Source organism: Lissotriton vulgaris, chromosome 5 (genome assembly GCF_964263255.1).
Source record: "Lissotriton vulgaris chromosome 5, aLisVul1.2, whole genome shotgun sequence".
NCBI lineage: Eukaryota > Metazoa > Chordata > Amphibia > Caudata > Salamandridae > Lissotriton > Lissotriton vulgaris.
This window is the reverse complement of record NC_141693.1, coordinates 1,761,520,671-1,761,544,787: the sequence shown is the minus strand read 5'-3', so window position 1 is coordinate 1,761,544,787 and position 24,117 is coordinate 1,761,520,671. Positions and strand designations below refer to the sequence as shown.

At 43.2% G+C, this 24,117-nt stretch overlaps 2 protein-coding genes across 12 annotated transcripts in view; one reads left to right on the top strand and one right to left on the bottom strand.

The window, feature by feature from the left end:
- BRCA1 (BRCA1 DNA repair associated) overlaps window positions 1–19,654 on the bottom strand; it is a 510,976-nt gene extending 491,322 nt beyond the window's left edge. The window contains exon 1 of one of the 3 annotated variants that reach the window (XM_086924044.1): window positions 19,531–19,654. The gene's annotated coding sequence lies outside the window, so the exon portion shown is untranslated. The remainder of the gene's footprint in view (window positions 1–19,530) is intronic. The other 2 variants (XM_086924048.1, XM_086924045.1) reach the window with 2 other exon arrangements.
- A 1,280-nt stretch (window positions 19,655–20,934) lies between these two features.
- Window positions 20,935–24,117, top strand: part of NBR1 (NBR1 autophagy cargo receptor) — a 577,507-nt gene continuing 574,324 nt past the window's right edge. For 5 of the 9 annotated variants that reach the window (XM_086924034.1, XM_086924032.1, XM_086924033.1 and 2 more), the window contains exon 1: window positions 20,952–21,100. The gene's annotated coding sequence lies outside the window, so the exon portion shown is untranslated. Of the gene's footprint in view, window positions 21,101–24,117 lie in introns of all 9 variants that reach the window. The other 4 variants (XM_086924037.1, XM_086924035.1, XM_086924031.1 and 1 more) reach the window with 2 other exon arrangements.

Sequence of the window (24,117 nt, the reverse complement as noted above, 5' to 3'; positions counted from 1 at the left end):
TTATATTTATGATCATGAAATAAATCATTTATATTTTTTGAAAGAATGCAAGTAATTTTTGAGCCTTTGTCACCAAAATTTGATTAAGTATCTGAAGTATTGTTGTACCACTATCATGTGGTAAGTACGGGAAATTTGCTCTCTTTTGTCATGTTGTCCTATTCCCCTCCTTCCCTGGCTTGATCAAGTCTTGAGGGGGTCCCATCAATTCTACTATTCCCGTGTATTGTGTTCTTTGTTTTTATTATAAAAAACGTTGTTCTCAGAGAGGTTTGCTTTTTTGTTTTGAGCTGTTATAGCCTTCCTTTAAAGTAATTCTTGCTACCACCCGGCAGAACCATTTTTGTTGTTATCTGAAACTTGAGTCGTTGGGCTGATAGTGTGAATGTACATGCTGGCCCCCCTACGAGAGGAGTTTCTTTCTATAAATTATGTTTCTTTGAAGTGTTGTGATACACAAAAGGGAAAAATAAGTGTTCATGGAGTAATAAAACAATACCTTCTCGGGTTTGCATACATGAAAAATTTGCGTCACGCAAATCACATCATACTTCAATTTTTGGATACCCATTTGCTGTTTGTGCGGCTATCTTCCCAACAGAGACTGGCTGGTGAAAGAATGACCCAAAATGTGTAGTCGAGATGGTTGTGATTCACCCTGGCACACAGACTCCTTTGCCACCAACTTGTGCTATTTTCATCATTGCTCCCTTGTAGAGCACAGGAGTAACCATGGGCAGTGCACTCTGCTGAGCATGCAGATTTCCCCAAAACTCCGCTCTGCTGAGTTTTTGTTCTTTGCGCTTGTCAACGTCAACTTGGTAAGTGAGGAAAACTCACCACCCGGCGAGATTTTTCTTCGCTTGCCAAGTCCTAGCTGGCGAGCGTGAGCGAGGAAAATCAACCTCCTGACGAGATCTCAAGGCGGACAGTTGGATTTCTCAATACGAATCATCGCAGCAGGTCGCGACCACTCGCGTTGAGAAACCTTCCGCTTGAGTAGAAAATCTAGTCGAGCAGCAGAAATTAAGCTGCACCCTCTTCCACTGCGCATGGTTCAGTTTGCAACGATTTTACAGCGCGGGACACATACCCGGCGCTCAAAATCACTGCGGACGACATGACCCTAATGCACTCCGTGCTCACGAAACTCCACATAGGGCGGCTGAGTTTTTTGTCACTTCGCGAACTCTGTCCAGGCCTACATAGCAGTCCACACCAAGTTAACTCTGATTGGGATATAGTCAAAGAAATAATTCAACAGAGCCTCTTTAATTTTGTTCTGAAAAGAGTTTAGTATCTTGTAGAATTCATATAAAGTTAATATTGGACTAGAAAACGTCCACAAGTGTTTATCTGCCCTCCGTTGCAACAATTTAAATTTCCAGGTCTGACTTGATAGTGCAGAACTCTGCAAGAGACATTGGTTATAAAGACGTCTGGAACAGGTAGGTGAAGTTTCAGTAACTCTTTATTACGGCCTCCACTCTGAAACCTCTAACACGTCGTGCTCCAGCAGAGTGACCAATCAACTCTCCAGTCAGGCTGCACTTTTCAACTTTCCAAGGCAGCCTCTGGCTAAACTGTAGGAACATTCCAAGGGGTGGAAAGAGGGAGGGGGCAGAGAGAGGAAGAGGGAGAGACCAAAAAAAACATAGGGAAGGAGGGAAAATACTACAATGCAAACCTAGTAGAGTCATGGAATTATAACAACATCGTTTCCCATACTTTAGCATACATGTACAGTAGGCTTGGCTGCAACATAAAAGAGTCTTACTCCATCTCCTGATGCTACTGGCTGTGTGGTGTATTGTTCCATCTCCTACTATGCGTTTCCATTCTTATGCATTAGGGACTTCACACCTAAAACGTCCCCTCAACATTTCTCACATTATTTTTATTTAATCTCATACAAACATCCTTTACACAAAGTAACCCTTTTTACTCCTTTTCCCTTGTGCAGCAGGCATTTTTTTTTTATTGAACAAAGAAAACATGATTCAACAATCTGTGCACGCCGGGTGAGTCACATAGCATGGGGGTTTTCGTTGCATCACAGGATACATTACAGTAATAATCACATTTAGGATAAAGGAGAGTCAGACATTTCTGATGCAGATACAGTAGCCGGTGGTTCACAAAGGTCACCCCTGTATGTGATCGAGTCCCCAGACCTTCCCCCATTTGCCGGGAAAAACCTTAGCAACATATACATTCTTTTCACGCATCATGCACCAATCTAGGTCTTCGGACCATTTGGAGAGGTCCGGGGCTCGGGCGGCTCCCCACAGTTGTGCAATGTTCCGCTTTGCTACCATACATGCCAGGGTCACCCATCGCTTCTGCGAGGCCTTCAGATCAGTCGGCTCCCACACATTCAACAAGCACCGACGGGCCTCTATCCCCGTCACCTCTGTCAGTACCTCATGGATCTTGCGCCAATACACAGTAACATACTCACAAAGCCACAGTACATGGAGGAAGGTTCCCAGCTCACCACAACCTCTCTTACAATCACTACTCACTCCCCGTCCCATCTTAACCAGACGAGGCCCGGTGATGTAGATCCGGTGTAGGATTTTTAATTGAACCAATCTGAGTCTTATCCGGATGGCAACTACCTTTTGGGGGGAGACTGCTTCAACCCAATCTTCGTCATCCAATATCAGACCATCCTCACTCCACTTTTCACGTAGCCTCTTTAAAGGATCATCCATATGGTTGACAAGCTTCCTATATATTAGGGAGATAGTTTTTTCAGGAAGGTGCCCTTCGAGCACTCTCTCTTCGAGAGGCGATGCCTCTGGGAGCACCTCACCCCTCGGGACGCAAGCCATCAAAGCATGTTGGACCTGGCGGTAGCGGAAGTGCTCACTATCATTCAGTTCATATTTTGCTTTCAGTGACTCAAAACGTGTGCATCTCCGTCCCGTTCCAGACATCCTTCACCTGGGAGACACCAATCAATTCCCATTTATCAAATCCTTTTGATTTCCACAAGCTCCCAAATTGTTCACAGTTGATCAATGGCGTTGCTAGTGTCAGTTTACCCTCCCAACCCAAATACTTATTCGCAATGTGCCAGATTGTTACCGCATGTGCGGTTGGACCCGTCAAAAGATATCTTCCCATCCTAGCGTATAACACTTTACCGATATCTCCCCCTGGTGCCTGTTCCCTATCCATAGCATATCCCAGGTCCCCTGGGAGTCCGTATACAACTTGATTGATGGCCGCCAGTTGGGAAGCCCAATAGTATTTCTTCAGATCAGGGAGTCTGATGCCTCCGTCGTACCAGGCAAGGGTCAACTTCATAAAGGCGATCCTTGGTCTACCTTCCCATAGACGCTCCCTCTACAATCCTTCTATTTCTTTAAAGTAAGACACGGGGACCGGGTCCATCGCGTTTTGCAGTGCATACAGAAATCTAGGAAGGGACATCATTTTGAACAACATCGCTTTTCCGAGCAATGAGAGTGGAAGAGCCCTCCGGCGCACCACATCGTTTTTCAGGCGGCTCAGAGGGGAACCCAAATTACGTTCAAATCTAAGCTTTGCATCAAACGTTATGTATATGCCCAAGTAAGTAAATCCCACCTTTTCTATCTGAAGAGGACACTACTGCGGGATCACTGGTGGCTCCCCGGACAAGACAAAGAGTACAGATTTTGACCAATTGTTCATAAATCCAGAGTATCTACCAAAGATTGCCAGAACGTCCAAAAAACACTTCAGGGATGCTCTGGGCCTGGTGAGGTAGAGCATAATATCATCTGCGTAAAGTGAGATCTTGTTTTCCCACTCCCGCGCCCATCTCAGACCGCATATTGTTAGGTCCCAGCGGACCCAAGCCGCCAAAGGCTCCAGCGCCAGTGTAAAGAGGACAAGGGACACCCCTGTCTCGCGCCTCTCTGCAATAAAAAGTCAGCTGATTTACGGTTGTTGACCGTCACTCTTGCCAAGGGCTTGGCATAAAGGAGTCTCACCCACCCCACAAATTCCTCCCCGAAACCCAACTTTGCCAGCACCGCGAACAAATAAGACCACTCGACTCGGTCAAACTCCATGGTGGCATCAAGTAACACCTCCTGTAAGGTCGGCGAACGACCGATGATCCCATGCAGTCGACGCAGGTTGAGCGCAGTGTTACGGCGCGGCATAAATCCCGATTGGTCCGGATGCATCAAGGTGGAGACCACCTTAACGAACCTTACAGCCAGCAATTTAGCGAGGACTTTAGGCTCCGCATTAAGGAGGGAGATGGGCCTGTATGAGGAGCAGAGTGTCTTGGGTTTACCAGGTTTATGAATGACGACTATGTTAGCAACCCATTGGTCATAGGGGAGTTCACCCTTTTCCCTGCTCTCCAGAAACATTGTGCGTGAGTCTCTGGGCATGTAGTTTGAACAGCTCAATCGGTATCGAGTTAGGGCCGGTGGCTTTTCCGGACTTCGTGCCTCTTATGGCCTGTGCAACTTCGTCGTCAGTGAAAGGGGAATCTAAATACTTTCCGTCTTCATCAGACAAAGTCGGCATAGCAATATCTTTAATCATAGCACTATTTTCGTCCTCGGTGTAAGAGGCCGCTGAGGTGTACACCTCTTTCTAATATGTGGCAAACTCCTCCGCCACCTCCTGCGGATCAGTAACACTGCATGCTTCACTAATAGACAACTCAGGCACCAATCTGGAGGATCTCTCCCCCCTCTCGAGCCAGGCTATCAATTTCCCCGCTTTATCACCATGTTCATAGATCCTGCTCTGTATATCATTGTATTGGGCAACTGCCTTCTCTCGTGCCATACTCCAATACTCATCCCGATGGAGTTTCAAGCGGTGGAGACCGTTTTGATTCGGCGACTCCGATATTTCTTTCTCTAAGGACATCACCTCTGTCTCCAGTCTAACAATATCTGCCTGATGTTTCCTTTTATTTCTCGCTATCAGGGACAGAACCTCACCTCTAATAACAGTTTTGTAGGCCTCCCAAATTATCCCTGAAGAGCTTACACTGCCAACGTTTTCACTAAAATATTGATCTGAGAGGCGTATAGTCTACTTTTTCACACACGGGTCCTTGAGATACCACGTGTTAATGGGGGCAACTTTACCCGCCGACGGACCACCGTAGTCTAGCCGCAACCACACGGGGGAATGATCAGATATACCTCTGCTCATGCACCCGGTTTCCCTGATGTTCACTGCTTCCGAGGCTGGTATAAGAATATAATCTAACCTTGACATGCTACTATGCGCGGCAGAGACGTGAGTAAATTGTTTCTGTGTAGGGTGTCGTGTCCTCCAGCTATCTACCAGACCCAATGTTTCTAGAAATACAGAGAGCCACCGCTGAGACTGACAGAGAGCCCTCCCTGGGTGTCTATCAAGCTCTCCATCTAACACTGCATTGAAGTCTCCCCTACTACGAGGGCACAGGGGGAGCGTGAGAAAGACAGCGCCCAGGTCACGATCAGGTATCAGATTGCAGGCCAGGCGGTACATATGTAGACAAGAATGTAACTGTCCTACCCTCCAACTGACCGGATACACCCACATAGCTGCCCCTCTGGTCCACCCATGTCGATCGAATCTCAAAGGGAAGGAGTTTTTGAACAATATTCCGACACCCCTTGAACCTGTGGTAAACCCCGGGTGTGCCACCAATTTATAACCTCCCTTATGCAGTGCCATACATCTATTGCCAATCAGGTGTGTTTCTTGCAACAACGCCACATCTGGGGAGTGTCTTCGTATGAACAGATTCACCATCCCCCGCTTGATCCTGTCACCCAGTCCATTGACATTCCAGCTCAGTATCCTCATACCCAATCCTTTCGGTTCTTGCCACATTTACGCAATTCCCATGACCGTAAACACCCGACGTGAACATGCACAACTATTCAATGGAGTCAGAAAAATTGAACGAATACCAAAAAGAATAAGCCCCAACCCCCAACCCCACCCCACCCCACCACCCTGCACCCCTGCATCAGGCCTGAGCCCCACGCAGCAGGCATTTTAAACACGTTTTTCAGTACTTGACTGAAAGCTAGACTCTCTACTGACGGTCCCATCATTTACTTTCTCCCTGCGCTTGCCAGGGTTCCCATATTGTTTTAATTTACATGCATTTCCATGCTTCAGATACTTAGTAAAGTGTTCAACTAGTTCTAGTGGGCTCCAAATCCAAGTTATAATCAAAACTCGATTTATAGTATTCACTTTGGGATAGAAGGCTAATAATGCAATACTAGGAATTAAATCTGCGACCTCCCACTGTGTGTTTTCAGTGTCATGTTTTTAGCTCTACGAACAATTCCATTGCTTATTATCCATCAGTTCAGACATCCAGAGCTCAAACTTCGCAGAACATGGCCACAGGCTTGATTGTCTGAAGTGGTTTAGTCAGGTTTGAAGCAATAAGCTAAATCACAGTCACCAACACAATAAAGTGAGTCCTACAATTTCAGCTGTCTCCTCTTATTTGGTGACATCACAGGGCTGAACAGTACCTGAGGACACCACCCACTTATGATGGCTCTTTCTCATTATGCTTTCCACTTCTAGGTGTATTCATCACCCAACATTTAGCAGTCAATTCAAGGTGGACGGCACAGTCAGTTTGTCAGGTAACGAACTCCCCCAACACCCAGTACCTGGTATGCGTTTGGCTCTCTGAGCCATCCTACTAGCTTAATAATCAATATATCATTTAACCAAGTGAGCAAACAGAGGGTGGGTGAGCAGATGGAAATGCTGCAGTACCAACTTTATTATCTATACAAGCCATACAAATGTATCTGGTAACAATGTTTTGATTATTAAGACAAAGGTACAGGCATCACTCACACATAGGCTGTCCTGTTTCAGAGGTTTTTTTTTTTAGGGCTTCAGTAGTGTTTTCCTAAGGTGTTGAAATCCGTGGTTATCAGTGTTTATTCAGCGGTCAGATTCCAAAAATAGACAAACACTGTTTTCCAGTCTTAAATCATGTTTTTGCAGTGAGTGTTATAAAGCATATATTTAATTTATAGGAGAAGTAATGCAGAGTGGGTAGTGTAGTCCCATGGGCAATGTGCCCAATGGACTTAATTAGTTGTTTAAGCATAGAAAGTCTACGTACTGCACTCTCACTAGCAACTCATTAGCTCTCACAGTCAATCTGTCAGGAAGGACTCTGTTTGAGTAACAGAACTATTAAAGGATTATTAGCGTGAGTGCTATATTCAAATGTTTTATCAAGCAAATTCCTGGACGTAGTTAGGGGGTCATTCACCTTCTCCTTACTGAATATGAAGACATTGTAGGTGTAGTCCACACTGCCAACAGCATAGTACCTTGTAAAACTATAAAAAATTTGAATTACACCAGATTAATTTTTAGCCTTGCATTCTAAGCCAATGGAAACTTGATGCTTTAAGAATACTTGCCACAACTTTTCTGCACTGATTACCTTACTACAATAAAGTGGTGCTCTGTTGTGTGGACATTCAGAGCTGCCAAGTGACCCCCATGGCAAAAGTCTCACTTTATGGCATTCCTGTATACCTTTTTAATTGACATCAAATTGTATTCTAAGATTTGAAATGTTCTTGTTCACATTGCAACTATGGGCTCTTTATTTGTTGTATTTATGTGGCCCTCTTTGGATAGCCAATACATAATAAAATATTTGATTTTATATTTGTAAAGTATAGATAGGTAAAAAGCTAGTATTAGCTGAAGATCTCAAGCATAACAGGACACCCTGCTGCTATCAATTTTCTTGTTAGGCGGCATCTTCTGTCATCATTTCACCACTACTGCATGTGCATGGTGACAATACTCTTTTCATGGGTACCTGTCACTACACATTGAACTTAATGTTTAAAGGCTGGTTTTTGGCTATTGATTTGTTAGAAAAAGGGGGCTGACGTTTCAAATGGTTTTACCCATTCGGTGTCTCTGGGTAAATGCAATAGTATATATTGGCCAAGATTCTTATGAGTCAGCCTTTTCGCCAATCAGTGTAAGAATTAAACACTGCCAAAAGATCAAATATGATTTTAATATTAAAAGATTCTCAACAATGTATAAAATATGTATTTCAGACCTAAAACATGCTTCTAAACCCTGTAACTTAAATCGAATCACACAAAGCTGGAGGAAGAATAATTCTAAACTGAAGCAAGGTCATTTCTTGCTGCTACCTTATATAACAAAGTTATATTGGGTTGGCCCCTTCACAAAGAAATAACAAGCATTGGCATAGCCAGTAGGTCTCGCTTTAGGACCTTATAAGTATTTAGTTATGCAGCACAATATCCTTGGTGCAACAAGATCAACTGTTGCATGGCTAAACACTTATAAGATACCAAAGGCGAGACCTATTGGCTATGCCAATGCTTTTGTAGGACCTAAATAAAACATGTTCAGAAAACGTTGATGTAAGATGAAGGCAGCATTTTAAAGTACTCGGGAGATCGGAGAGACGCACCCTCTGCCGAGGCCTAGTGTATTAACATGGGCCAAAGGGGTATTGTATTCGCTTTGGTGATTGTGATAAGAGCTGGCTTCTTATGAAGCCAGCTCTATCACACTGGTGTAGAGTGGCATACGGTAGAATGGTGCAGTATAGACTGCAGTGGTGTAGAGCGGAGAGGAGCAGAGTGGAGTGAAGTGGCATAAAGCGGAGTGGTACAGAGTGGAGTGCATTGGCACAGAGTACAGTGGCACAGAGTACAGTGGCACAGAGTACAGTGGCACAGAGTAGAGTGATGTAGGGTGGCATAGAGTGGAATGGTTCAGAGTAGAGCTCAGGTACGCGGAGTGGTGGAGAGTGTCATGGTGTGGAGTGGGGTAAAGTGGAGAATACATGGTGTGGTAGCGCACTGACAACAGATCTGCACAAGAAATAATGTATCGAAATGGACTCACCTAGTGCATTGATGTGCTTTGATGATATTCAAATATTTTTTTCTACCACACTTCATAACTACCAAAAAAAAAAAATCTGTTTTACTTTGCTTATTCTGATATATACTGAAATATGAGCACAGTTCGTTTTTGCTGCGTGGCATTAAAAAATTCTTTTGTTTCCCAGTGACACTGTTGCATTCATTCGCTCACTTTGAAGTCAGAGAAAGATAATTAGATGTGAAGGTCCCTCGGAAGACAGAACCAGGCATTGACCTCTGTCTAAAGGCACAGCAATTGAGACAAAAAATAGAACAAGTTTAAAGGCCTGTTTACGGAAAGGGAGCATTCTGAAGGATACAGTAAGGTATGGGTAACAAAAAGGGACAAACTCAAGCTGTACAGCCTAAAAGAAATAAAACCAACAAATAGAAAGCCAGAAATGTGAGTTACAAACCACAAAGCCAATGGTAAGCAACGGGAAGAATGCATTTCCAGAGAAGCATTCCGAAAGTCCCTAAGATTGTGAACAGGTCTGCTGTCTGTTAAGCTTGAACCTAAAAACGGTACACAGTTAAGTGCTATTATTTTTAAGGTGTAGACTCTACATGCAATGAAGCCTCACAGGACATGCATATGTCCACTTACATTCACAAAAGTGACATGGTCTAAGCAACAATGAAACAACTGTCAGGGAAACGCTAGCTGAACATGAAACTCTAGACACCTTTGTTCAAATAGCCAAATGTTTTTGACTACGACAAGATTCAATTGCTCAAGAATTGGAGATCGGGACTTCTCGTCTCGGTCCACAACTCTGGAACAATCTTCAATCTCAAATCAAAATGTACCTCTTCCAATTTGAAGTTTAGGAAAGCTTTTAAAGCTTTTCTCTTCTGCTAGAGTTATTCACCCTACTCCATTCCATTCCAAATGACAATATGCCTTTGTTGGTGATCGTATGCTTAACAAATAAAAACATAAATCTACCTCAAAAACATGTTTGCCGTACACCCTCGTCAGAGAGTACTGTAATTTGCTCAGTGAGGAAACACAGAAACATATATTTGAATTTTCTTTGCAAAATGGTCCCTGAAAATGGAAACCTTGAGCCACTGAACCAGTCTCCGAGCTTACAAGTTCTGATCATGTGTAACCAATCTCAAGCAACAAGATTTTGAGCCTTTCCAGCAAAATACCCACTTTGGCATAATCGTCAAAACACAAAGATTGTTGAGCCTAGTTAGACAAGACAGTCTACTGAATCCCTAGACTCTGTAGCTTGTTCTGCAAGTTCTAAACCCTTAGAAACTGGATCCACAACATCTCAAAACTTGTCCTGACAAGAGCCCTAGGCCTTCTCAGCATCAATCAAATCACATTTTGTTTCATTCAACCTTGAAACTCTTTAAAATAAAAGCTCTAATGCTGGAGCAGCTGTGATATAGGGGTATTGAATAAGTGACAAAGCTAACATAGTGTTTCCATTGGCAAGTAGAACAACTGACACTTGTTCTGGAATACTCCTGACTTGATGGACAGGGGCATTGGTCATCTTTCTTTAGGTCATGTGAAGAAAAAAAAAAGTATTGGAATCATTCCATTATTATTGTCTGAAGCAATGGTAGTATAATTATCTTACTCAACTTTTGTGCATACTCCACAACATTAGGATCTTTATTTGATTTGCATTCTTAAGGAATTTGCATGTGTTACAGAAAGGTAGTAGGCAATGGGCTACTTACCCTTGGGGTCACTATGTACCCTATATGACCACTCCCTGTGGAGAGTAGACATAACCCTTTCCCAGAGTTCCCAATTCCACCAAAATCAAAATGGTGGAAGCCTTCTTTCATGGAACATATCAGGCAGCCCACCTTAGTGGTGTGACTGGTCTGGTACTGCAACACCCCTACTTGCATAGCTAATTTCCATCCTATCCTTGTACAAAATGGGCCTCAGACCACTAGGTTGACATCTCCCAGGTCTTTGAGAAGTCAGTATCGCATATCAAAGGCGGCAGGAGTTTTGAAGTCCCTAGCCTTAGTATGCAGATTCACTGGCCACCCTGCTGGATGAGGTATGAACACTTTCCTTCGGAGCAGGCATTGTTTCTGGCCTCAGGGAGCGCACTCACCTACAGTGGGTCAGAAACATGTCTGTGGTGGAGACTGGACGATACCAGTCAGCCAGCACAGTAAGAGGCTGGTAGGTTTTCAGGGGGCCCCTTTAAGTTACCCTTCAAGTGTATGTTTTAATAAGTCCACTACTAGCATCAGTATGGATTTATTAAGACAGGGTGTCTGATACCAAACACCATGTGTTTCAGTGAAGCCATCATGTCGCTGGAGAACTTGTAATGACCATTGCCCAGTACATACACTTAAGGCGGCTTCCCTGTTCACTTGCACTATCTAGTAATTGAACTAGACACCACAGGGTCATATCTACTCGTGCAGATCTGTCCTCATATGTAATATAATGCACCCTGTCTTAGGGCTGCGAGGCCTGCTGTAGAGGTGAATTACATATACTGCACGCAGTGTCTGTGGGTATGACACACAGGGGTGGGCCATGGCGTGGTTTTCACATTAATCTGCATCATTTCCTGCAGCCTGCAATGGCAGTCTGCACGAGTTTGGAGGTGGGTCCCTTTGGGTGGCACAAGAAATGCCTTTAGGGACCTTCTTAGGTACCCAGGCCCTAGGTACCAGGGGTACCATTTACAAGAAACTTGCAGGGGTGCTACAGGTCTTACCAATTGGGGGAACAACTGCACAGTTGTCTTGGATTAGAGAAAGAGCACAGCCACTGGGCACCTTATTAGAATCAAATACCAGGCAAAAAGTGGGGATGACCATATCAACAAGCATTTGCAATGCAATAGGTCTCGCATTTGTGAAAGTTAGAGCTTTTGCTGTTGAAAATGATAATGTTTTTTTCTTTTGTTATGTGCAGTGGTCCCAGCTAAACATGGATTGAGCTGAAAACAATGAAAAAGCAAAATTAAATACAACCAGAAAGAATTCACATTGAATGTTGGTTTTGGACATGCCTTGTTTTGGGCAAATTATTTAATCTGCCTGTGCCAAATTGTAAGCGGAATAGTACTTTGTATGGGCCGATAATATGGTGCAGACTGGGCAAGATAAGACAATTGCATATTAGAAACTGCCACTTCTGAACAGCGAGTAGGGCTGGAGATGTGGGCTATGCAGCATCTTAAAAGTGCAAGGATGAAGCCAATTGTATACTAGTGAAATATTAATTAAAAAATTGCATTTGTGCCTGTTAGGTAGGGTTGGGGGTGTTACAGGCAACTATAAGGCTGGAACACAATAAATTGTGGTGTAATAGTCAGAGCAGCTGATGTTGGAACTTTAGAACTGATTAGAGTTTTAGTGCAGGCCTAAAATGCTGTTTTGAGCAATTTATTTAATCTCCCTCTGTCCACCATAATTAAATGTGTCCTTGTGGAACGTACGTTGTGGTTTTTAAAGGACTCCAATACCTTGTGTGCAAGTTCACGGGATATAAAACTGCATTTAAAAAAACAGATGTAGGCCCAACATACACTTAACACGCATTTACATTTAATACATAGCCTATTGCAAATGCCAGTAAAACGAGTGAATCACAGTCAATTGAAAGCGGAATGGTGCTTTTAAGCGAAAGCCTGGTTAGCCTGGTTAACCTCAAAACATTCATTTTGTATAAAATATGCAGAATGTAAAAGCAACAGTGAAAAGGTCACTGCGAGTGTTGGTTTTGAAGACTGAAAGCAATTAAAGATTAACAACCAACCCAACGGGCGCATGGAATCCCAGCTAAACATGGGCTAAAACAGTGAAAAACAAAAAAAGAAAAAAAAAAAAAAAAACATCGCTCCATTACCTTGAATGAGAGTTCACAGGATAGTTCTACCTTATTGTATGTATACTGTTACTTGTTGCATTATATATCTGGATGCAATGACAGAAGCTGTCGGGCGGCACACTATGCTAAGCACAGATTAAATACAATGGATTTGTCAAGCCTATGTGTGATGTGATTAGGGAACATGTGTACTAGCTTAAGTGTAAAGGCCTACCGATTATAATGTGATGCTATCAATGTCACACCACCTTTACCCAGTCCCTCACAAACCCGATCACATCCCTTCCTTCCTTCACTGAGAGCACTACCGCTGTGATATTTTGAAAACTATGTTTATATACCTTAAAAGAGAAAAAAAGTTACTTTTGTGATGTAGCAATTCACAATGAACACGATTGTAAAAATAAATACAATCATATTTTGAATATTGTAAGCTTTATTGTTCACTCGGTTTTAAGAATGCATAATGTTACATATATGTGTTGAACGCTTTTTCATGTAAAAAGAGCTGAATATTTAGAAATAACTGAAAACTCGGACCACTTTTTTCTGTACTGTACTTAGTGACCCAGGTCCCCGAGTTTTTTTGGGTTTACCCCGTCTAAACTCAATAAGCACAGATTTTAAGCATACGCATTATTAAACCATGCCCTTAATTACATCGAACACCCCCTCCCCCGTTTTTTTTTTTATTCCACTTATAAGCACTGGGTGCAACCATTAATTTGTGCACTCGATTACGTAATAACACCACTAACACGCTTAAGGCTCACGTGCAACAGGCTTCCCAGTAAACCAAGAGGACTCCGGACCCTCACCGGAGCGAGCCTAGTTATGCAGCGTGTCCCTCCATGACCACAATTCACGCCCCGCCTGGTCCATCGAATATGTAGCATGGCCCCTATTCACAGGCACCCACCCCTGCGCACGCACTGGTGTGATGGTTTAGTTTTCGAAGAAAGGCCGTGACCAGTGGGCTGTACAGCGCTGACCCTTGTGCGCAGGCGTGAAGTGCAGTTCTCAAAGGAGCCTTTCTCTGCAGCGCCTTGGGCGCATGTCAAAAATTTCTCAACGCAGGGGACGAGGAGGTGGCAGCGGCAAGAAATACCTTCCAGGTTGCGAAGGGTTCAGGGCAAGACGTTTGTGAGCCTTGCCGCTTTCCGTACCACCCCAGCGCTGTTGAAGGTTGGGAGAAAAGAACCATCCGAAAACTCGTTTCACTCGGTTCAGCACTGTCTAGTTAGGACGAGGCAAGATCTCAAACAAACAAAAATGCAGCAAAAAATAAATAATAGTAAAATGTATTTTTATTATTGTAAGTTTAATTCCTAGTAAAAGAAGGCAGTTAAAAAAAACTGATGCAATATTTACTTGGCAGTCGGTACAGACGGCATTGCCCATGAGACAGCAAATTAATTATTCTACACTAAGAATGCGCGCTTATTGGATCTCTGTCCTAATGACCATTTGTACAACACAATGAACTCTGCACTGCTGTAATTGAGTCGCGTAAAGGGAGCTAGATGAAGATGGAAGCAAGCAGATTGCAGAAAGTGAAAGCCATGTCGCAAGCAAAAGACACGCCGTGTGCGTGCACAATCTCCTGTCCTGGCAGGCGCGGTAACCAGGAGACAAAGAGGGAACAACCTTGCCTCCCTCCCAATCAAAAGCGCGCATTTTTGACACGCACCAATGAGAAGCATGGGTGGAACTTTCACTCCACTTCCAAAGAAGACTGACAGAAAACCAACAACAATAGATCTCGCAATTGAGCAGCGCATGCGCTGCAACGCTAGGCGAGACCTAAAGAGGGACACTTTCCTACATTAAGGAATGTACTTTAAAGATAATACAGCAAGGGAAAAATATAAATAATATTTTATCAGTTCTTCTTGAAATTCAGAATCATAAGAAAGATACCAGGCCCTCCATAACTATTCTTAACTCAACTTTAAATGACAACCACTGCAACAGTATATACACACACAAACGTATGTTAAAATCAAGATTTAAAAATCAGAAGGGACACATTTATGTAAGCTGTAGTTTACTGTGTATGCCATGCTACAAGCAATCTGTCTTCTATATACAAAATACCATCAACCACCCATAATTGCATGTGAGTAGTCATGGGGCCTATAATTACTAACTTGATCCAGCCCTGGAGCTATTTTACAACAGCAATGCATACTGGTCATTGTAGGGTCTGTGTCATGTCTTTAAGAAGCATGTCAGTGCTTGAAGTATTGTGCGAGCTCAAACAACTATCTAAATATATAGAAACAAAGGAAATGAGAAGCACAAGCCTGTGAAATATTTTTAAAACATTTTTGTTCGTATTTAATTCTTTGTAGCATTGCATTTTATGTATAATTTGAGCATTCTAATAGATTTACACTTCATTTCCCTTTTCCAGGATGCTGATCACGTTTATCCCTCTGCAGCCTGACTTGCAGGCCTGGTGCATGTTGCAGCATCATTGCGCCCTGATGTCATACGCATCCACATCGGTAAACGGAGAGGTACCGTGTCCAGTCTCCAACATGCAGGAGTCATTGTACCAGATTAGGTGCCAGACTGGGATGTTCCGATGGAGTAAGTGCTCTGTTCCCTTTCCGCTCTAAGGGTTTCTCCCACAGTATCAGTGGACTTATGTTTTCCAGTGTGGGACACCGGGACTAACCTGCCAGTGACTACTTATAGGGCCAAAAGGGGCCCCAAAATGAGCATGCTTTTCTCCCATATATTTTAGTATGCAGTACAGTAATGGGGCTGCCTGTCTTTAGCCAATCATCATACTTATATCATCCATCATATGAGCCTTTCAATTAATTGGAAGCTATTTGAGGTCAGTACACACTTTACTAATGGATAGTTCAAGTTCAAGTTTGGCATTTATATAGCGCACTACTCACCCATAGGGTCTCGCGGCGCTTGGGAAGGTGGGAAGATTACTTATCAAATATCCAGGTTTTGAGTTATTTTCTAAAAGAGAGGTGGTTTTGAGTAAGGCGTAGGTGGGTGGGGAGGGAGTTCCAGGTTTTGGCCTCTAGGTAAGAGAAGGATCTTCCCCCCATGGTGGACTTGTGGATGCGTGGTATTGTGGCGAGGGCTTGATTAGACGATCGAAGTTTGCGGGTGGGAGTGTAAAAGGAAAGATGCGTGTTGAGGCATTCCGGTCCTAGATCGTAAAGGGCTTTGTGTGCGTAGGTGAGGAGACGGAACGCTATTCTCTTGTTGACGGGAAGCCAGTGGAGGTCTTTCAGGTGATTTGAAATGTGAGCTCTGCGAGGGACGTCTAGAATGAGTCTGGCTGAGGCGTTTTGGATACGTTGGAGTTTTTTCTGTAGTTTGGCTGTAGTACAGGCAAACAGGGTATTTCCGTAGTCTAGTCGGCTTGTGACCAGTGCGTGGGTGACCGTCTTTCTAGTTTCGGTAGGGATCCAACTGAAGATTTTTTTGAGCATACGTAGGATGTTGAAGCATGAGGAAGAGACGGCGTTGACTTGTTTGGTCATTGATAGGGAGGAGTCTAGGATGAAGCCCAGAGTACGTGCGTGGTCCATAGGTGTGGGGGCGTTTCCCAGGGCCGGAGGCCACCATGAGTTATCCCAAGCGGAGGGGGATGATCCTAATATGAGGACTTCCGTTTTATCCGAGTTGAGTTTTAGGCGGCTGTTCCTCATCCATTCGGCCACTTCTTTCATACCTTCGTGTAGATTTGTTTTGGTGGTGTTTGGGTCTTGGGTGAGGGAGATGATCAGCTGGGTGTCGTCTGCGTAGGAGATGATGTTGAGGTTGTGTTGTCGAGCGATGGATGCGAGGGGACTCATATAGACATTGAAGAGGGTGGGACTGAGTGAAGAACCTTGTGGTACGCCGCAGATGACTTTGGTGGCCACTGATCTGAAAGGGGGAGGCGGACTCTTTGGGTTCTTCCGGCGAGGAACGAGATGATCCAGTCCAGTGCTTTTCCTTGTATTCCAATGCTGCTGAGACGATGTATAAGGATGTTATGACAGACTGTGTCGAAAGCTGCGGAGAGGTCAAGAAGGATGAGGGCAACTGTTTCTCCATTGTCTAGTAGTTTTCGGATGTCGTCTGTAGCTGCGATGAGGGCGGTCTCGGTGCTGTGTTTGGCTCGGAATCCGGACTGAGATGGGTCGAGAGATTTGTTGGATTCGAGGAAGGCGGATAGTTGACTGTTGACAGCTTTCTCAATGACTTTGGCAGGGAAAGGGAGGAGCGAGATAGGGCGGTAATTTTTAAGTTCTGTGGGGTCTGCTGTGGGTTTTTTCAAGAGGGCGCTGAGTTCGGCGTGTTTCCAGCTTTCCTGGGAAGGTTGCGGAGTTGAAGGAGCAGTTGATGATGTCTCGGAGGTGGGGAGCAATGATGGAGTCTGCTTTGTTGAAGATGTGGTGGGGACAAGGATCGGTTGGAGATCCTGAGTGGATGGAGTTCATCAGGCGGGTGGTGTCTTCAGTAGTGACTGGGTTCCAGTTGCATAGGATGTTAGGAGGGGTATTTAGTTTGGGGTGAGTGGGGTGGGCTGGTCACTGGACTGGTTTACGAAGCTGTTGTGTATGTCGGCTATTTTGTTATGGAAGAATGAGGATGGGGAGTCGCAGAGGTCTTGGGAAGGGGTGATGTCGTTGGTGCCGGATGTCCATGACCTCACATATTGATGTCTAATTTGTGAGATGCATGAACTCCCCACTAAGAGTCACATGATATTTATAGTCCACCTTGTAATGTATGATTCTAAGTGTTAAACACACAAATAATGGTGAGACACACATCACCATTAGCGCATATTTGGCATAATGACCCCGACAACAATCTCCTGTTTTTTGCAGATACTCCTCAATTAGACAGTTAATATCAAGAATTTTGTAATCAGAATAAGCAGGAGTAAATACATGGCATGATTGTGTAGTACTTCTCCACAGTCATATGAATTAAGGAAATTCATGTCAGAAATCAGTGTGGGACTTGAATGGTCCTAAAGTAGCTGGAAGACCTTTTTGACCAATAAAAAACAAAAACAGCTGAAATATGATGACCTAGGGCTAGGAAGCCATTACGCAATATGCTTGAGCAAACCTTGAGATATTGTTAGTGCTGCAGGGATGCCTTGGTCTACCTCAGCGAATTAGTTTGCTTTTCAAGTAATTGGTGTGGTGGCTCAATTTCAGACTTTTGAAGCTAAAGTAGGAAGTTCTAAAAGTGCAGTAGGCTTAGGGTCATTTTATGTTATTAATTGTTGGATGATATGGTAAAATATTTTTGTACCTGTAATTCAGCAGCGCACGGCAGTGAGGCGGCTTTCTTATTTTCTATTCCAGCCAGGAACAAACAAATGCATTAATAAAAAGGGGCATCAGCCCTCCTTTTGTTTAAGTACCATCCTGAGTGGAAAACATCTGGAGCCTACCACCTTAATGCCAATGCAGCGGAAGGAAACAAGGGCACATAGCTTATCACTTCACATGTACTTCAGAGAAACTAAGACTTGGAGGAAGGTATTTGACTTTGGTCCACAACCCTATGTAAGAGAGCTTTGTTCATTGTAAGAATGCAAAATGTGTCAGTGTGTATGAGGAATTAAACTAATAATGATTGAAATGGCACTAACTAATTATTTTTTTATTGACTTCTGTTATAGCACTGCTCATCCCAGTGTAGGGTGTCTAAGCACTTTACATCACATATAGAAATAAAATAAATCATACAAGTGTGTAAATCAAGGTACAGGAAACGTAATATAAAATAACGCATGATGTTGGAATCAAATATCAACCATACTTATTGATATTATATGTTAAGAGGGAACGGGCGGGAGAAACACCAAGTCAGGATATAAAAAGTAATGCATTGATTGGGATTGTCTCGACTAACAAGACATTATTAATTCTCAGAGGTACCCTTCTTTGCACTCTTAGAATAACAACATGTTGAGAATAAAAAACAATAAGGATCTAAACCCATGATTTACAGTTTGCATGCAGTACCTTGGTGCCGGTAAATACACCACTGTGCTATATTAGAACGATTGCAATTTATGAACAGGAAGTAACAAGTAACAAAATGATCAGTGTCAAAAGCAATAGCCCACTTACATATCTGTGACCTGCATGTTACACAATGTGCTTTGCAGCAGGCATATTAACCCTTCTATGCTACTTAATTAACCAAAACTGCGATTTGGCAAAACGCAGAACTCTATTAACCACCAAAGTTATCTTACCACTATTATAATACCCTCAAAATTGCTGGGCGCAGAAAGATCTCTGCAGCATGTCTTAATATTTAAAATATTTTAAAACGCAACCTCTTTGTGAACAGATTTACTTTCACTTTACTTATGTCACATTTGTCCTTGATGCCAATTTCTTTGTAACCAGTTTTTTCAAATAAATGTATAAACTGAGTCCGACTCCGTTTTTCAGGCTCCGCCCCTCCTGACTCAACCCCCTTTCAAATGCCACACCTTGACCCCCACCCCCAATTTATTGGTTCGAGGAGCAAATTGGTTACAGTTGCAGCACTGACAAGTATACCTGTCTACCACTTCACCTCATCACTTCTTTATTAGAAAGCCAGATACCATGTGTCCGCGAATTTACGTAATCGCCAACATATGCTGTAAAAAAACAGCCCATGCTGCAGAGACTATCAGTGTTCCTTCCAATAAGATCAGCTATGTCGAGGCTCAGCAGAAATTCAAATCATCCATCTAATACCACCTTTCGGACTTACCACTCGCACTCCCAATTGGCGTCCCCACTCTGGGGGTCATACACAGCCTGTTCGAAGATTGGCGCGCTTTCTTGTACAGTAGACCCGAGAGGCAGGGCTACTGATCACCTGCCACAAACAAAACTTCCCACTTGCGTACGTCACTTCAGGTTCAACAAATTAGAAATGGGCAATTGTATCACGTGGTTTACCGGAGGTCTCCCTTCTTAAGAACAGGGGCACACTCGTTGCCATGTTAGGACAGTCCAGTAATTTCTTACTCTAGAACCGCACTCGTAAAACGTCCTTGTTCATAAAATCTTGCCACGAACATTTTTAAATATGATTATATGAAGTAGCCATTAGTTAACCGATTTCTAAAAGCCAAGGCCGTTTGATATTTTAAGACATTGGATCAACTTCGCCTTTGCAAGTATAGGAAAGGCAGCTCAATTCATAGCATGTTTTTTTAACATTTTATTTATTTAATGCAATTTTATATATCACGGGCTTTACCCAAATGTGTCGGAGCGCGTCACAATAGAACCAAGTACTACTTGGAAATGTACATACACGTTACAGATACAAACTAGATATTGTTTAATGTGTAAAGAAGGTTTAAATGTTTATAACGAACGAATTGCGAGGGTAAGGATATTTTTCAAAACTGTCTCTCGTGCATCTATCCGCTTTTGTTAGCCTTGCGCTTTTAGTCTCTTCTTTGTTTTTCCCGCATTATGCGCAATGTTTTTATTTTGTGTACGGTTGCTGCGCTGCCATCTGTCAAACGCCAACTACCAGAACCAATCAGGGTCGCAATTTACATTTCACTTACTGTGACCCTGGCCAATGGGTTGAGTTCCCGTTGAAACCAATTAAAGACGTGTGCTTTGATTCATGTCAGTTGTGTGGTCATATCAGAATGGTGTTTGTCTTAAACGAGTTCAGCATGTTTGGATTATATGAACCTACTTTATAAAAAATGTTTCACGAAGCAATGTAAAAAAGTTGTTGGATCACATTTTATTTTAAATAAAATTAGAAACTCAATGTATTTTATAATATTTTACCAAACGTCATCTGTTAGCCATATTTTGAAAAGTAGTATGGATGTTTCAGAAAACAAAGTGACATCTTATATTCCTTATAAACTTGCTGGCTAAATCGTACCAATACAGTAAAAATAATATATTGAAACATGGCGATGTCGAGTCTCATTGAGCTGACGTGTCGCCTGATGGCCCCGCGTCACAATTCCTCTTTTGTGTCTATTACATTCCAGCCGTGACGTGCACTGTTTTGCTTTTGTGCTAGAAACACCCTTGTTTACCAATCCCCACACTTTACGACCTATGAAGAGCGGTGAGTTGTATGATTGACGGTAAAGTTGACCAATGGTCGTGACTGTCAAGGATCCGGGGGAATGAACTGTGCCTGATGACGTCCGACCGCCATGTTAGAATAAGGAAAGCGGAGGGGAATAGTGCAAGAAGGAGAGAGGAACCAAGTACCTCAAGACCTCTTTCGGCGTGGTCCAGACCGAATTGACAACACGCCCCGGGGCTAGTATAGCCCAAGGGGAAGTAGTCTGGTGAGTGTCAGAAACCAGGGCTTTTGGGACTTTGTTCCTTACAGCTGGTGCAGGGATAGGGGAGGAGCGAAACTCCCACAATGGATATGCTTTGTTATTGACATAGTTGCTGGGTTGTCGCAGTTACCATAAAGATATTGTCAGGAAGTTGATCTCTGTTGTTGGAGCACAGCTATAGGAGCAGCAATTGTTTTTATGTGTTTTGGGTCAAGTCGGAGTGGTGTATTGGGTCTCTGCCATTGGCTTCCGTTGTCGCGGTTGGGGGTTTGCCCTGTCAAGTATTCGGGGTATTATGGTTAGGCACTGTAAAAATGGGACGCTTTCATTCTAATGGACACAGTGGACTATCGGTATCCTTGCAAATCTTCGCTTTTGTTTATATTTATTATTTGTGCTAAGAGTCAACAGCAATGGTAAACAAAAAAAACCCGTTTACTATTAATACTTGCTTTTGAAACCTACCACATATCTCTTTTAGAAAGCCTCATAGCGTGAAAATACCGCAACAATCGGAGAAGGGGGTAACCTTTAATGGCAAATCAAAGTCTAGTGGCGTCCAAAGAATTTGTTTCGTGTGGGGATTTTTGCGATGAGTCCGATTTCTGACCTTTGCAAATGTTGCATTGCTTTTTGGGTTTTCTCTGTTGTGCAAAGTTGTGTTCTCATTGCAAGATAGTTTTCACATTCGTAGAACCAAATGCCAAATGCGCTTCATGGCCGCATCAGGCTTAGGAAATGCTGTATAAATGGTGTAATACAATACAGTAATTTCCGCTTTGCAGTTTTTCTTCTGTGTTTACATTTTCCGCTGTTCTTTCTAAACACAATGGCAGTGCGAAGGAGAAAAATCAAATGCCCCGCAGCAAAATAATATGAAGTTGCAAAGTTTTACATAGTTCATCAATAAAAGTGCCCAAAACCTTTCTTCAGCACTACTAAATATTTTTTTTAAGTACCCTTGCCTTTCATTTATGTAGGTCAAGTGTAAAGATGAACATTTTTGAGTGAGGATGGTTTGGTTTTGGGAAGCAAACGATCACCCAGGGATAGGGTCCTTGCACTAACTAGCATCCTAGATGATAGAAACACCAACAAAGAAGATTATAAAGTAAATGGTACGTTTTTAATAACTTGTGGAATTTACACAGCATTCTCTCAGATCTAAGATTGAAAGGCAGGGCATTCCAGGCTTTGGCAGCGATCACTGAAAAGGCACTGCCTACTGTACACTCCTTTTTAGGTCGAGCCTAGCGCAGCGCGCATGCATTGCTCTAGAAGATGACCTTTTGGAATCGGTCTGCACTTTCCTAACACTCGTGCTTGTGACGGCATCCCCCTTACGGGAGCGAGCAGCGGCGTGCAGGGACCATCTGTTTCTAATTGGCGTGGCCGCAAAACGCTTGTTTACATTTCTCTACACTCTCTCCCCTGCCCGTCTCACCCCACCCTCCCTCTCAGGCGCCCTGTTTCCACCTCTGGGCCCCCGCCCATTGACAGGAAAGCAAAACTTGTTTTCTTTTAGACTTTGTTCTCTGACCGCCGCCTCTATTCCTAACCTTCCTTAGCCCTACCTGTCTCTGATTTGCCCCTACACATCTTCTTCGGACATGGTGCTCCGGATTTCACACCAAATCCCCCATTAATCATCCGCAGGGTTGAATTCCGATGAGATCTTAATAAGGCCTAATAAATGCTGTGTTTTCTGAGACTGTCTCCCTGACATTTGCGGCTTATAAATCAAAAGGGCACTGTGTTTTAAAACAAGTTTACTTCAAAGCAGTCCTGCTTTATTGTCCTTACAGCTTTCACGAGGAACGCATTCTGCTGCAATATTAAAGAGCCGTAGCCTTCCTTCTAAGCACCCACTGATTTCTGCGGACGGCTGAAGTCAAGGCGCAATTGTAGTCTGGCTCTGTGTTTTCCCCGTTTAATCCGAGTTATACGGCAAGCGCCCCACCCTTTGCAGTACAGATATACACCGCCTCCTTTTACTTAATTGCTACAGTGCTTCAGATGGTCCCTGATCTCATTCCAATGTAGGTGCCTCTCACCCCACGGTTTGAGTGAACACATCCCTTCACAGAGACACCTCACATGTCTTTCGTGGCCGCACTGGACCTGGAGCGGCTCATTGAGAAGATCCTGCTTCCCTCATTATCCTCAGAATTACCTCCTCAAAGGCGCACCCCGTTCTGTAATAGCTGACAGCGGCTCTTACCATCTTAAAATGACTTTAATTTCTGAAGCCTTTCAAGAGTCTCATGAAGCCCAAATGTGTTACATTTCTTCCCCTATCCCTCTGCAGACATGTTCTAATGCAGCGGTTCTTATATCCTTTTGACTTCACGGACCCCCAATGAATCACTGTTGGAAGCCACGGACCGCCACCTAAGCAATTTTGACGACCTGAAAAAAAAAATACACAGAACTATAGTAACAAGTAGACATAAAAAAAAATACAACATATTTTCTTTGAAACACAAATCAAAATGTTCATTTTAATGGACATGTTGGAGCTTTTCAAAAGGTGATTTTATTTTTAAAAGATGAAGTGCTATCCTAAACTCTTGCACATCACTTTATCTTCTATGCACCTAATGCAGCCTTTCTTTTTGTTGGGGCACACCAGTGCTCCAATGAGAACACAACCAAGCACACCACCACTTTCTGAACGTGTGCTACTCCAATGAATCAAACAAAAGATTCCAACTTCATTTTTAGTTGCTAATGCCAAATTCTTTCAAAGTTACTGAGCGTAAGTTTTTTGATGTGTTTTGCTATGTATATACTCTAGTAATGATATGTCCTTCCTACTCGTCTCTGATTTGCCCCTACACATCTTCTTCTTCTTTCACTCATTCTTTTATACCATTTAATGTAGTTTGGTCATTTTTTCTTTAGCATTTTTTCCTCATTTTCCACATTCGTTACGACCTTCACTCTCACACTATTAATCTGTTCACCTGTCCATTTTATCACCGCTCGTAATGTTTCCAATGTAGTACACCTGTATCCTT